The sequence below is a fragment of the Xenopus laevis genome, chromosome 5S (genome assembly GCF_017654675.1).
Source record: "Xenopus laevis strain J_2021 chromosome 5S, Xenopus_laevis_v10.1, whole genome shotgun sequence".
NCBI classification, from domain to species: Eukaryota; Metazoa; Chordata; class Amphibia; order Anura; family Pipidae; genus Xenopus; species Xenopus laevis.
Window position 1 is genome coordinate 61,354,556 of NC_054380.1, and position 13,864 is coordinate 61,368,419.

Genomic DNA, 13,864 nt, shown 5'->3' on the forward strand with positions numbered 1-13,864 from the left:
CACTTCCTCCACCACCGGCGCCCCTTCTTCACTGGAGTCAGAGGAGTTATTTTCACATGAGTTTCTTGAACTGAGTGATGCGCAACCATTATTGGCAGAAGAAGATGAAGGAGATGAGGACGTTACACCAGATTTAATTCTGGCAGAGAACACAACAGAGATGGACATAATGAGTGATGAGGAGGTCCCCGCTGCTGCTTCCTTCTGTGAGCTGTCAGAAGAAATTGATGCATCTGAGGAGAATGAGGATGAGGAGATTGATGTTTTGTGGGTGCCCAGTAGAAGAGAGCAAGAGGAGGATAGTTCAGATGGAGAGACGGAGAGTCAGAGAGGCAGGAGGAGAATAAGACTTAGAAGAAGCAGGGAGGACAGCTCGCAGGGAACAGTAGGGCAACAACATGTATCGGCACCTGTGGTCAGCCAGCCAACGCACCCGCCATTGCCGCCAACGCCGCCGACTTCTACTGTTACCGCCAGATTGCCAGCCTCAAAAAGGTCAGCAGTGTGGGATTTTTTTAATGTGTGTGCCTCTGACAAAAGCGTTGTAATTTGCAATGAGTGCAGTCAGAAACTGAGTCTTGGGAAGCCCAACAGCCACATAGGTACAACTTCTATGCGAAGGCACATGAACGGCAAGCACAAAGCACTTTGGGAGCAACACCTCAAAGGCAACAGGCAAACTAAAAGCCACCCTCCTTCTGGTCCAGCATCTTACTGCTCTACCTCTGCTGTCCTTGACCCGTCTGAACCACCCTCCACTCCGCCTTCCACCTTGACCACCAGTTCCCATTCCCAGTCATCTGCCCCCAGCCAAGTTTCTGTGAGGGCCATGTTTGAGCGTAAGAAGCCAATGTCTGTGAGTCACCCCCTTGCCCGGCGTCTGACAGCTGGCTTGTCCGCACTCTTAGCCCGCCAGCTTTTACCATACCAGCTGGTGGACTCTGAGGCCTTCCGCAAATTTGTAGCAATTGGGACACCGCAGTGGAAGGTACCCAGCCGCAATTTTTTTTCAAAAAAGGGAATACCACACCTGTACCACCATGTGCAGAGCCAAGTCACCGCATCTCTGTCACTTAGTGTTGGGCCAAAGGTCCATATGACTACTGACGCATGGTCCTCCAAGCATGGTCAGGGCAGGTATGTCACCTACACTGCCCACTGGGTGAACTTGGTAATGGCTGGGAAGCAGGGAATGTGTGGCTCAACAACAACAGTGGAGTTGGTGTCACCGCCACGGATTGCACGCGGTTCTGCCACCACCTCTACTCCTCCTTCGCTCTCTACCTCGTCTTCTTCCTCTTCTTCGTCCTCTGCTGCTGGGTCCTCCTCCTCCACACCTGTGCACCCCCAGCTCCCCCTAGGCTATTCGACGTGCCAGGTACGCCGTTGTCATGCTGTCTTGGGGATGACGTGCCTGGAAAGCAGAAACCATACCGGATCTGTACTCCTGTCATCTCTGCAGTCACAGGCCGATCGGTGGCTGACCCCACACCAACTGAAGATCGGAAAAGTGGTGTGTGACAACGGAAGCAATCTGTTGGCAGCACTGAGACTGGGCAATTTAACACATGTGCCCTGCATGGCACATGTTCTGAATTTAATAGTCCAACGTTTTGTCTCGAAGTACCCAGGATTCCAGGACGTTCTCAGGCAGTCCAGGAAGGTGTCGGCCCATTTCAGACGGTCCTACACAGCCATGGCACGCCTTGCTGACATTCAGCAGCGGTACAACATGCCAGTCAGGCGTTTGATTTGCGACAGCCAGACTCGCTGGAATTCAACGCTCCTCATGTTGGAACGTCTGCTGCAACAACTAAGAGCAGTCAACGAATACCTGTTTGAACTGGGTGGTAGGACTGGATCTGCAGAGCTGGGGATTTTTTTACCCCGTTACTGGGTGCTTATGCGCGATGCCTGCAGGCTCATGCGCCCTTTTGAAGAGGTTACAAATATGGTCAGTCGCACCGAAGGCACCATCAGCGACCTAATACCCTTTGCTTTCTTCCTGGAGCGTGCCGTGCGACGAGTGACAGATGAGGCTGTAGACCAGCGTGACGAGGAGCAGGAAGCGCACGATTTCTGGTCGGAATCACCAGAACGAACCCAGGCACCTGCTGCAACGCAGGGAGAGGTGTCAGAAGTGGAGTCAGAGGAGGAAGGTGGCTTTGTGGAGGAGGAGGACCAACAGGAGCAGGCTTCCCAGGGGGCTAGTGGTGACCTTTTGGGGACCCCTGGTCTTGTACGTGGCTGGGGGAGGAGACCGTGGATGATGCAGTCCTTGATAACGAGGAAGCGGAGATGGATAGCTCTGCATCCAACCTTGTGAGAATGGGGTCTTTCATGCTGTCATGCCTGTTGAAGGACCCCCGTATCAAGAGGCTTAAGGAGAAGGACCTGTACTGGGTCGCGACTCTACTAGACCCTCGGTGCAAGCATAAAGTGGCAGAAATGTTACCAACATACCACAAGTCTGAAAGGATGCTGCATTTACAAACCAGCCTGCAAAACATGTTGTACAATGCTTTTAAGGGTGATGTCACTTCAGGAACTCATCAACATTCCAGGGGCAGAGGTGCCAGTAATCCTGCCACGAGCGCATCTGCAAGGACAAAGCACTTTGGCCACTCTGTAACGTCAGACATGCAAATGTTTTTTTGTCCAAGGCAGCGGCAGAACCCTTCTGGATCCACCCTCAAAGAATGCCACGACCGGCAGGTAGCGGACTACCTGGCATTAACTGCAGATATCGACACTCTGAGGAGCGATGAACCCCTGGACTACTGGGTGCGCAGGCTTGATCTGTGGCCAGAGCTGTCACAATTTGCCATGAACCTCTTGTCTTGCCCCACCTCAAGTGTCCTCTCAGAAAGGACCTTCAGTGCAGCAGGAGGGATTGTAACTGAGAAGAGAACTCGCCTAGGTCACAAAAGTGTGGATTACCTGACCTTTATTAAAATGAATGAGGGGTGGATCTCGGAGGGTTACTGCATGCCGGAAGACTTGTTCTGAGTTTCTGATTCTGACTCCCCATGCAGCTGTCCTTCTCTGCACGCCTCATGACTCCACACACAGCTGTCCTTTAGCGTCCTCCTCCCTCCACCACCGTTACAAACTAGGGTGCAAACCCTACTGGATTAATTTGAATCCAGGTAAATCCTGAGTTTTTCTGGCCTCTGTGCTTCAGTGGCTGTGACAAAAAAAAAAATGAATATTTTCAGCATTTATATGGCATATTGTTTCTGGCCTCTGTGCTGCAGTGGCTGCGACAAAAAAAAAAGAATATTTTCAGCATTTATATGGCATATTTTTTCTGGCCTCTGTGCTGCAGTGGCTGTGACAAAAAAAAAAGAATATTTTCAGCATTTATATGGCATATTGTTTCTGGCCTCTGTGCTTCAGTGGCTGTGACAAAAAAAAAAAGGAATATTTTCAGCATTTATATGGCATATTGTTTCTGGCCTCTGTGCTTCAGTGGCTGTGACAAAAAAAAGGAATATTTTCAGCATTTATATGGCATATTTTTTCTGGCCTCTGTGCTGCAGTGGCTGCGACAAAAAAAAATAATATTTTCAGCATTTATATGGCATATTGTTTCTGGCCTCTGTGCTTCAGTGGCTGTGACAAAAAAAAATGAATATTTTCAGCATTTATATGGCATATTGTTTCTGGCCTCTGTGCTTCAGTGGCTGTGACAAAAAAAAGGAATATTTTCAGCATTTATATGGCATATTGTTTCTGGCCTCTGTGCTTCAGTGGCTGTGACAAAAAAAAATGAATATTTTCAGCATTTATATGGCATATTTTTTCTGGCCTCTGTGCTGCAGTGGCTGTGACAAAAAAATGAATATTTTCAGCATTTATATGGCATATTGTTTCTGGCCTCTGTGCTTCAGTGGCTGTGACAAAAAAAAAGGAATATTTTCAGCATTTATATGGCATATTGTTTCTGGCCTCTGTGCTTCAGTGGCTGCGACAAAAAAAAGGAATATTTTCAGCATTTATATGGCATATTTTTTCTGGTCTCTGTGCTGCAGTGGCTGCGACAAAAAAAAATGAATATTTTCAGCATTTATATGGCATATTTTTTCTGGCCTCTGTGCTGCAGTGGCTGCGACAAAAAAAAATTAATATTTTCAGCATTTATATGGCATATTTTTTCTCGCCTCTGTGCTGCAGTGGCTGCGACAAAAAAAAATTTCTATTGTTAGCATTTATATGGCATATTTTTTCTGGCCTCTGTGCTTCAGTGGCTGCGACAAAAATTTTTTATATTGTTTGCATTTATATGGCATATTTTTTCTGGCCTCTGTGCTTCAGTGGCTGCGACAAAAAAATTTTCTATTGTTAGCATTTATATGGCATATTTTTTCTGGCCTCTGTGCTTCAGTGGCTGTGACAAAAAAAAAAAGGAATATTTTCAGCATTTATATGGCATATTGTTTCTGGCCTCTGTGCTTCAGTGGCTGTGACAAAAAAAAGGAATATTTTCAGCATTTATATGGCATATTTTTTCTGGCCTCTGTGCTGCAGTGGCTGCGACAAAAAAAAATTAATATTTTCAGCATTTATATGGCATATTGTTTCTGGCCTCTGTGCTTCAGTGGCTGCGACAAAAAAAACATAATTTTTCAGGAAAGTACACATGCCTAATTTTTCAGGGTTCTGCAACAGTGGCAAAATCGCATCTTTTATGGTCACCGCAGGTGATCAATAAAGTAGACCAAAACTGGGCCCACACTGCAGAATCTGAGTTTTTTGGTTCGCTTCACTGTACATTGAATTACCTCTGCCTGACCGTGCACGTGCGCACAAGCACGGTGACTGCTAAACACACCACTACAGAAATATTGCCACCAACAGGACGAACATCCTGGAGGTGACAAGCTCAACTAGTAATTAACAACTATTATTTGCTCACTTGACGGTATCATTCATTAAAGCTCTTTGCGTTTTTTTGCGTTGCAGTAAGCGCCGCGTTTCGTCTTTGCGTGTGAACAGGCTGTAACCTTTACACGACTTGATTGGCATGTAGACGCCGGACGTTTTAAAGCAGTTTATTACACAAGTTTAGAAATGTAGTGTGATTTCTGCCCTTTACAGCACAAAACGCAGCGCTGTGTCAACAATGGATTTTTCAGATACATTTTTGCCCTTGATCCCCCTCTGGCATGCCACTGTCCAGGTCGTTGCACCCTTTAAACAACTTTAAAATCATTTTTCTGGCCAGAAATGTCTTTTCTAGCTTTTAAAATTCGCCTTCCCATTGAAGTCTATGGGGTTCGCGAACCGTTCGAATTTTTGACGCAAGTTCGCGAATATGTTCGCGAACTTTTTTTCCGACGTTCGCTACATCCCTAGTTATTAGTAGAGAGGCAAAGAATAAGCAATTCTGCAGATTGAATAGTATTAAAGTGACCTGGGACCCTTCTCTTATTTGAGGGGAAATACCCCTTGCCTCCTCTGTAGACCCCTCTGAGTAAGGCCACTCCTGCCTCAAGGCAAGGTGAGAGCCTTGTCTCAGGCAGTAGTGTGGGGCACTTTTCAAGGGCAGCAAAACATGTCCTTGGTATCTTTAACAGCACAAAATATGTATTATTAACTGGTAATTAAGATCCTCTTTGACAAATAGTGCAACTGCAGTCTCTTGACTAGTAAAGCTGCCACCCCTTGCCCTGGTCACAGCTCCAAAAACAAGTGGGAGAGAGATGGAGGCAGCATTGGACTTAGGTTGGAAGTGGTAGTGAATAATAATTATGCCTTGTGTCTGTGCACAAATGTGCTCTGTTATGCCAAGCTGCCACAAACTTGATGCTGTGACATAGTTGCTGAAGGGAAAAAAATAATACACCAGCATATCATTATCTGTGCCAAATTCCCTGACAACTGAGCAGAATCTCACAAAGCATATGCAATTAAGGCTTTTCGTCCATAAACAGGGCCCCCTGGGTCCCACCCACCCCAGCACCCATGCCCCACCCTAATCCTGCCCAACCCTGAAGCCTTTGTGACCTTAGAATGCTATTGGGGAGCCTGCACTTGCTGTATATGTTTTGTTAACAAAATAACACCTTTAGAGTCTAGTCTAGTGTCTTGTCCTTTAAGCCATGGCAGTTGCAGAATCCAATATTCCCTCCCTTTCTCCGTGAGTTCCCAAACATTTTATTAAAATTCTGTGTAACAGGAAGCTCAGCTTTATTCCTCAAAACGTTTATACAATACACAAGTGGTTTATATAGTAAATGACCATAATGGGTTATTTAAAAACTTTCTGCTGTTTGTTTCATAAGCACCAGTCTAATAAGGGTGAGGATACACAGAGCTACTTGTTACAGCTTCAAAATAGACAATAGTGATAATTGGCTTTGCTAAGACACTACACATTGCTACAAAATGCCAAAAAATACCCTGCCATAGACAAAACTGAAAATGGCAAAATTAATTCATTTCCACTCACTAGGGTTTCCACCTGTTTTTTAACCGGACATCCCGGTATTTTGAACTGTTAGGAAAACCGGGCAATTGTGCTGAATGTCTTCTAAAGTTTAGTTGGTGTAATTTCTGTCGTTCAGTGTAAAAGTGATACTTTGGAGCAACCAGGTTTGGAGGTGTCGGCAGTCACAGGGTTCCTCTGAATCAGTAGGTGCAGCTGCACGTGATACAGAACAAGAGGCTGCAAAATGTACAGAAGAGCATGCATGGTGATGCAAAATACCTTTGATAATTGTGCTTTTTTTGTGCAACTGACAGCAGGAAAATTTTAGTTAAGTTACCCCTTTTCTGTATATAATATTTTGCTCCTATGTGAGATCTGTCATTATCATTTGTATACAACTTTGATAATGCACCAGCAATATTATTACAATCATTTTGAAGGAGAACTAAAGCTTAAACAAAAGTTGTACATTATACCATATGTAGATTATCACTTCTATACTAGCCCAAGGCAACCACAGCCCTTAAGCAGTAAAGATCTGTGCCTCCAAACAAGCTGCTGTAGCTCTCCATCTTCTTTTCTGCCGATTATCTGCACATGCTCTGTGTTAGAGTCTACTGTACTTTACATGGCAGCTCACAAAACAGCACAATTAGCATAAGAATGTAATAATAGTGTAGCATCAGCTTATATGGCAGGCAAACCTCTGTTTGAAGAATTGTGATGACCCCTAAGCTTAGCTTCTCAACAGCTGCTCAAAGCACACTGAGCATGTGTGTGTTGCAGACACTTCTAACAAAATCCCAGATGAGAAACTCCAGTGACAACCTTGAAGACCTGGATCATTACTGCTATAAAGCTGTTGAACTTTTATGTCATAATTCAGTATAATATAGAATTTCCATTACGTCCTACAGGCAGCACACCAAGGGTTAACTCCAGTGTCTCTCCTGATAGGACAGGTAGCATAAAATATTCAATGAGCAGCCTTCAAATCCCCTGACCACCCCTCCCCCTGCATATTTTTTTCCTGTCCTACCTGTGGGCAAGGTAGTGAAAATCCATGAAGATCCAGGCTCTTAGGAGTTTGATGGCCGACTAGGGGTTACCTGAGGGTTAACCCCTGGGGGAGTAGATATCCCATGGCAGCACAGATCCATGAGATCGCATGGGGCTCATTGTCCTGGTAAGATACTTTTAGCCCAGGATAACTTAGCGGGTCCCCCCAGGAGGATCAGAGCAAGAGGAGAGGTGCGCTCAGACGTCGCGCTGATGTGACATCACTTCCGGTTTCGCACGCGAGCAGCAGCTATGGCGTGGGAGGATCTGGAGCAGCATTTTTCTGCACATCTCAACTTCCTTTAAGGTATATATAGACCCTGGTTGCCAGTAAGGGGGACCTTTGACTGGAGGGGTGTTTCTTCTGTCCTTCTGCCAAGCTGTTGGGAGATAAATAAACGGACTAAGGTATAGTTATTCCTGCAGGTCAGTTATATTGCCTTAGATGTGTGCAGCTTAATAAGTGCTGTCTGTTTATTTCTTAGATGTCTAAATCTCCTGCTAAAAGAACTCAAAAAACCAAACACAGGATTTGTGCTGCATGTGAGCAGCCATTACCTGAAGATTATGCACAGAAGATTTGTGCTCCCTGTATTAAGGCTAATGAGGATGAAGATCAGATAAGGAAATCTGAGTGTTTTATTGACTGGTTTAAGTCTATGATGGCAAAAACATTTGATGAAATGAGACAAGCGGTGACAACTTCTGAGAAGGAAGATTTGATTATTATTGATCAAGTGTCTGCTGATTCTTTTCGGGTGAAGTTTCCTCGTCTTCTGCCTCTTCTGTGGTCCATAATAAAAGAGAGAATATATTTCTTTTCCCTCCTGAAAAAACTCACAAGCTAGTGAAAGCAGTAAATAAAGTTATGGAAGATCAGGGAAAAAAAAAAGCAAAGATCCGCCAAAGGATACACTTCTTTTTTTCTCACAACCAAGAGATGACACTTTCCATGTTAATCCAGTCATTAGAGAATTAATGGAAGCAGAATGGAAAGATCCTGCTAAGAGACCAGATTTTTCAAAAAGATTCAAACATATGTTTTTGTTGGATAAGCAGGATATTGCTAAGTGGGATGAACCTCCTTCAGTGGATATACCCATAGCAAGAATGTCTAAGAGGACGACAATTCCTGTTGAAGATACATCTGGTCTTAAAGAACCCATGGACAGGAGGGTGGACACTGCACTAAGAAGGTCTTATGTTGCTGCAACTGGAATCACTAAGCCATCCATAGCAGCAGTGTCCGTGTCCAGAACACTAAAGTGTTGGGTAAATAATTTGGAGGAAGACATTGACTCAGGAGTTCTTAGGGATGATATCTTGGAATCAAAATACTTATAGAGGGCCTAAGAGGTTGTTTTTTCGTCAGAGATCCAGAAGTAAGTCACCTAGGGCTAAGCAGCCCAGATATGGACTCAGAAATAGAGAATTTTTCAGAAGAAACAGACAGTTTAGACAAACTGAATCTGACAGAGGAAGAGGAGGCAAGAACAAGGATCCAAGAAACCGGAGATTGGATTTCTGACGCCAGAATGTGTTGGAGGAAGTTCCTTTAACAGAGCAAGGGAAAGGAGTGTACTCAACTATGTTTCTGGTTCCCAAACCAGGGGGGAAAGTGAGGTTGATCATAGACTTGAGATACCTAAACAAATTTATCTACAAAAACAAATTTCGCATGGAATCTATAAAGTCAGTTCAATGCATCCTCAACAAAGGCGATGTGATGGTCACTATAGACCTGAAGGATGCCTATTTACATATTCCAAGCCATCAAAGAAGCAGGAAATTTCTAAGAGTAGCAGTGTTCTTGGACAACAAGGTACAACATCTACAATTCAAAGCTTTACCCTTCAGGATCACTTCAGCCCCAAGGGTCTTTACAAAAATAATAGTAGTTTTGGCGGCATCATTAAGAAAAGAAGGAATTTTCATAATTCCTTATTTGGACGACTGGCTATTAAAAGCCTCCAACAGAGAAGAAGTGGAAGATCATTTACAACATACTCTAAAATCTTTGGAAAACCATGGCTGGATTGTCAACACACAAAAATCTAATATGCATCCATCTACCTCAGTAAGATTTTTGGGATTGATAATAGATTCTCATCGCATGAAATTTTTTTTTACCAGAAGAGAAAGTGTGTGTTCTGATTCAGGAGATAAGAGCCATATGGAAAAGGAAAATTATTTCTATCCGTCACGCTATGAAAGTTCTGGGTCACATGACCGCGGCAATAGAAGCAGTCCCATGGGCCAGAGCTCAAATGAGAAATTTTCAACTGATGATTCTGAGAACATGGAATCGGAGGTTATCAGGACTGGATAAGGACATGATGGTTTCAGTCAGGATGAGAGCAGCTCTAAAATGGTGGACTTGGCCACGGCATCTAAACAGGGGAAAAACATTTCTGTATCCTGCCCCGGTGACTATCACGACAGATGCGTCAATGAAAGGCTGGGGAGCTCACCTGGGCAATCAGATGGCACAAGGGTTGTGGTCACGGAAGGAGAGAAGGTCATCCTCAAATTACAGAGAATTGAAGGCTGTTTGGAAAGCACTAAAATGTTTCTACAATCAGATATTCCTATAGAGGATATTCATATAAGAGGTACAGACAACAGATGGGCAGACCAGCTCAGCAGACAAATGATTGTGCCAGGGGAGTGGTCACTGGACGAGAACATTTTTCTACAATTGACCAGAATGTGGGGTACCCCACAAATAGATCTGATGGCTACCAGGAAGAATTCCAAGTGCAATAAATTCTGTTCAATTTACCAGAAAGACAAGCCAACTTACCTAGATGCTTTTTCAGTCAGTTGGAGTTTCCATCTGGCACACGTGTTCCCACCAGTACCACTGATCCAGAGGGTCATCAAGAAAGTGAAACAAGACAGAGCCAAGATAATTGCAATCATACCGAATTGGCCCAGGAGGTCCTGGTACCCGGAATTGTTCCGTCTTTCTCAGAACAATTTTTGGATTCTTCCATTGAAAAAGAATGTAATTTCACAGGGGGAAATTTATTTTCCAGACATACAGAGACTCAGATTGACGGCATGGTTGCTGAACGTTCGACATTGTTAAAACAAGGTTTGTCTCATGAAGTGATAGAAACATTACTTTCAGCAAGGAAGGGATCTACATCTAAATCATATGAGAGAGTCTGGAAAATATTTGCCAAATGGTGTATTCAAAATAGTCTAATGCCTCTGGAGGTGAAAATTCCACAAATTTTACAATTTTTACAAGAAGGATTTGAAAAAGGGCTACAACCTAATACATTAAAATTTCAGGTTTCAGCGTTCAGCTCATCTGGATTTGAGATTGTCAGCGGATGTTTTAATAAAAAGATTCCTAAAGGCAATTTCCATGTTAAGACCTAGAGTAAAATCATTTTTTCCTACGTGGGATCTTAATTTGGTCCTTAATAATCTGTGCTCTACACCCTTTGAACCACTGGAAGAGGTTTCCCTGAAGATGCTTACTTTAAAGGCTGTCTTTTTAACTGCTATTACTTCAGCAAGAAGAATTGGAGAAATCCAAGCATTAGGGGCCTCAGAGCCTTATACTGTGTTTTTCATGATAAAGTGTGTCTAAGGACTTTACCTTCTTTCGTACCAAAAGTACCATCTTCATATTGTGTTAATACAGAAATTAATCTACCAACATTTTTTCAAGAACCAAAGTGTCAAGAGGAAGAATTTCTTCAGAATCTAGATCTGAAGAGATGTTTAAGCATATACCTGGAAAGAACAAAATCTTTTAGAGATTCGGTGCATCTGTTCATTATTTTTTCAGGGAAGAACAAGGGAAAAAGGCTTCGAAAGTTTCCATTGCAAGGTGGATTAAGGAGATTATTAATCTTACCTACAAACTGGAAGATAGGGAGCCACCTGAATTTGTGAGAGCTCACTCTACGAGGGGAGTTGCTACCTCATGGGCAGAAAGGTGTTACGCGTCTCCTCAAGATATCTGTAAAGCAGCCACTTGGTCAAGTCTGCATACGTTTGCTAAACTATACAAACTAGACATCTTGTCCGCAAAAGATACAGCCTTTGCCAGCAAAGTTCTTCAAGCGGTACTTCCTGAGGCTACTCTAACCCACCCTGTTCTGTGAAGCTAGCAAATTCCCTTGGTGTGCTGCCTGTAGGACGTAATGGAAGTAGAAAATTGGTATACTTACCACTGAAATTTTCATTTCCATTAGTCCATAAGGCAGCACAGATATCCCTCCCAAAATTAAATAAAATATTACAGCATTGTGTTGTAGTGTGGTTATTGGAAGAGCTATAGAAATAACATGCAGGGGGAGGGATGGTCAGGGGATTTGAAGGCTGCTAATTGAATATTTTATGCTACCTGTCCTATCAGGAGAGACACTGGAGTTAATCCTTGGTGTGCTGCCTTACGGACTAATGGAAATGAATATTTCAGTGGTAAGTATACCAATTTTCTACATGGCATCTCTAGGATTTAGTTCTCCTTTAAGTGGCAACGATAACAGATTGAGCTTTCCCAGAGTCCAGATGAAGCATCCCTTTTTTTCTATTTAAAAAAAGCGGCATCCACTGATGGGTTTTCATTTATAAGTAAAGCTGCAAGGCTAACAGCTTGAACTGTGAGATTTCATATCAAGAGACAGCTTACTGGGTGGATTATCCATTGGGGTAAATACAGGATGACAGTGTTGGTACAGTATGTGACTAACATAAATGGAATATCGAATAAATAAGACATAACATTTATTTAAAGATAATTTCCCCCGTCCACAAGTTATAAGAAGCACAACACAATACTGTACAAATTACTAAATTATGTTAACATATTCTTACATTTAAATCTGAATAAATATGTTTTTAAACCATTTGTATTCTAAAACTGAACAACCCCTTGACACAGTTTCTCTTAAGTACCCAATGCTCATTGTGTTCCAGACACAGTGCTACGCAATATGTTGGCGCTATATAAATACATGTTAATAAAATAATAACGTTGTGACCTTTCTCTGCAGAAGACGATTATGAAAACATTTTAAGCAGCTTTTGTGTAACATGATTATATGTTTTAAGGTTAGTGGAACCTGACTTTTTCACATTACAAGCTGTGCCCTTGATCTATGATTAGATCAGTAAGAGATTGCATAAGCAGCCACCACATGTCTGTGGAGGAATTGAGATCCATCCATGGAAAGGCCTTATGGCATCTAGGCGCCGGAATGACGTATGTCTTTGTGGCCTGTGGTTTTTAAGCAGCTTTTTGGTTTGCATAACAAAGTTCACATTAGCCAGTTTATAAAAAAAGAAGCTGTAATCCTTTTAGGGATAAGGTAGCACTTCAGAAAGCTTCAGGATTCTAAGAATTTTTTTATGGCTGGTCCAAAATGGTGCACAAAACAGAATATAGGTATACATTATATGGTATATATATATATATATATATATATATATATATATATATATATATATACATATAACTAGATAGGTGCACTCAGATGTGCACTCAGCCATGTTGATGCCTAGGTGCTGGAACAAAAATTCATATCTATAAAGCAAAAAAACTTCCGCACACATAGGTCTTGATAAGTGAAAAAAAGCTGGTAGATTTATTTCAACGTTTCTGCTTACAAACTCATGCCGTCATCCTTCGGCTGACTCCTCAGCCCTTCTCAAAGTGCCAAATACAATTTAGGGCTCTTACACACGGGCGTTTTTGGCTGCGTTTGATGTGCGTTTGAGACGCAGGTCTGAGTGCATCTGAGCGCATTCGCTAATTGATTCTATTATTTTCTACCTGGTTGTACTCATGTGCGCTCAGAGTTGCGTTTTACTCCATTTGCGCTTCATTGCGTTTTTTGAGACGCAGCATGTTGCATTTCTTTACGCTTGACGCGCGTTTAGAACACTGTATAAGTCTATGGAACCGCAAATAAGCGCCGAAACTTGCGTTTTGAAGCATTTGTTTCAACCTTTTTCATGCGTTTATTCGAGTGTAATCCGGAAGTACTAAAAACAGGAAGTGGCGCAGGAGTAAATGTAGAACCAGTTTCAACAAGGCTCGTTTTGGTTTGGAGCTTATTTGCTGCGCAGTGAGTTGTTGTTGCATTGTGTGCAGAGATTCAAGTGGCATTGTCGTGTTCTTCTGCCATCCTAGGGAATTTGGGTATGTTATAGCAAGATGCATGTATTGTGTGTTTGAATGTTGTGCCATTTGTGTTCTTTTATTTTGAGTGTTCATTTGTATTGTTTGTTTGACCAGGTAATTTTCTGCAAAGTGTATTTTGGACTATGTGCTAAAATGGGCCTTGAAGAATTAATACATGCAGTAGAAAAGCATCCAGAGGTCTACGACTCCAGCTTATCAAGCTA

General features: G+C 42.8%; 1 pseudogene; it reads left to right on the forward strand.

Moving 5' to 3' along the window:
• LOC121394103 overlaps positions 1 to 8,836 on the forward strand; it is a 41,549-nt pseudogene extending 32,713 nt beyond the window's left edge.
• The last annotated feature ends 5,028 nt before the right edge of the window (positions 8,837 to 13,864 follow it).